Source organism: Colobus angolensis, unplaced genomic scaffold (assembly GCF_000951035.1).
Source record: "Colobus angolensis palliatus isolate OR3802 unplaced genomic scaffold, Cang.pa_1.0 Scaffold2725, whole genome shotgun sequence".
NCBI classification, from domain to species: Eukaryota; Metazoa; Chordata; class Mammalia; order Primates; family Cercopithecidae; genus Colobus; species Colobus angolensis.
The window spans coordinates 1-1,617 of NW_012115961.1; positions in this window are offsets into that span (position 1 = coordinate 1).

Here is a 1,617-nt window from a genome sequence, read left to right on the forward strand (position 1 = left end):
TGCCACCCAGGGCCCTGCCCACCGCAGGGCTGCCACCAGGGCTGCTGGCGCTGGGCGAGGTGGCACGACCCCCGCTGGAGGCCGCCATCCATGACACCGTGCAGCTGGTGGCCCGGGCGCTGGGCAGTGCAGCCAAGGTGCAGCCAGAGCGTGCCCTCCTCCCTGCCACGGTCAACTGCGGGGACCTGCAGCCGGCTGGGCCTGAGTCTCCCGGGCGCTTCTTGGCACGGTGAGTGGGGACCCTGCTTCGCTTAGGAGGGTGTCCAGGTCACAAGAGTCTGTGCTGCCCATGGATCACAAAAGGCAACATGAGGCCGGGCGCGGTGGCTCACGCCTGTAATCCCAGCACTTCGGGAGGCCGAGGCGAGCGGATCACTTGAGCTCAGGAGTTTGACACCAGCCTGGCCAAAACGGTGAAACCCCGTCTCTACTAAAAATACAAAAAAAAAAAAAAAAAGAGCCGGGCGTGGTGGCGGGCACCTGTAGTCCCAGCTACTCAGGAGGCTGAGGCAGGAGAATGGTGTGAACCCGGGAGGTGGAGCTTGCAGTGAGCCAAGATCATGCCATTGCACTCCAGCCTGGGAGACAGCACAAGACTCCATCTCAAAAAAAAAAAAAAAATTCCAGGAGAACTTCCTGGGTGGCACTGGGCACAAGGGGGCCCCTCAGCCCTCCATGTGCCTGGCATGGGGCAGTAATGTGTGAAAAGGCTGCTAGGGGAAGCCACCTGGTTTGGCCCTAAACACAAGGCCATCACTGGGCTCATCTTTATGGGCCATGGCTCTTGGCCCTAGAAGGGTTCCCAGGCAGGTGGGTGCCACGTGAGGTCAGGGCTGTAAAGGAATCAGGAAGGGACCTGAGGCTGGAGGAGTTCCAAGCTGGAGCCTGGGCTCTGCCTGGAGGATGGAGAAGTCTGAATAGAGGAGGAGCAATGTGTTGGGGTTTTGAAGGATGTGTAGGAGTTGGTGGGCATACAGCGAGAAAGGTATTCCATCTGGGGAATGGCACACGCAAAACACACACACACACACAAAAAAAAATACCAAGTGGGCCCAAGACAAGGGTAGCTGGAGCCAAGAGAGGCTGGGAGGCTGAGTTTTGTGGGGATGGTGATGGGGAGCCACGGAAGTGTTTAGAGCAGGGCTGGGGCTGGGGGAAGGTGGAGGGGAGGTATAGCCATCCAGCTGGCCTCTACTTCCGGATCACCCACTGCTGGTGTGGGAAGGGTTTTGTAGGGGTGGAGGTCGTCAACCCTCACTGTGGCCACCCCTCTCCCAGAACCCATTCCACCTGCAGCTGCACTGGGCCAGCCCCCTGGAGACGCTGCTGGATGTGCTGGTGGCGGTGCTGCAGGCTCACGCCTGGGAAGATGTCGGCCTGGCCCTGTGCCGCAGCCGGGACCCAGGCGACCTCGTGGCCCTCTGGACAAGCCGGGCTGGCCGGGCCCCACAGCTGGTCCTGGACCTAAGTCGGCGGGACACAGGAGATGCAGGACTGCGGGCACGCCTGGCCCCGATGGGGGCACCAGTGGGGGGTGAAGCACCAGTAACCGCGGCGGTCCTCCTCGGCTGCGATGTTGCCCGCGCCCGTCGGGTGCTGGAGGCCGTACCTCCCGGC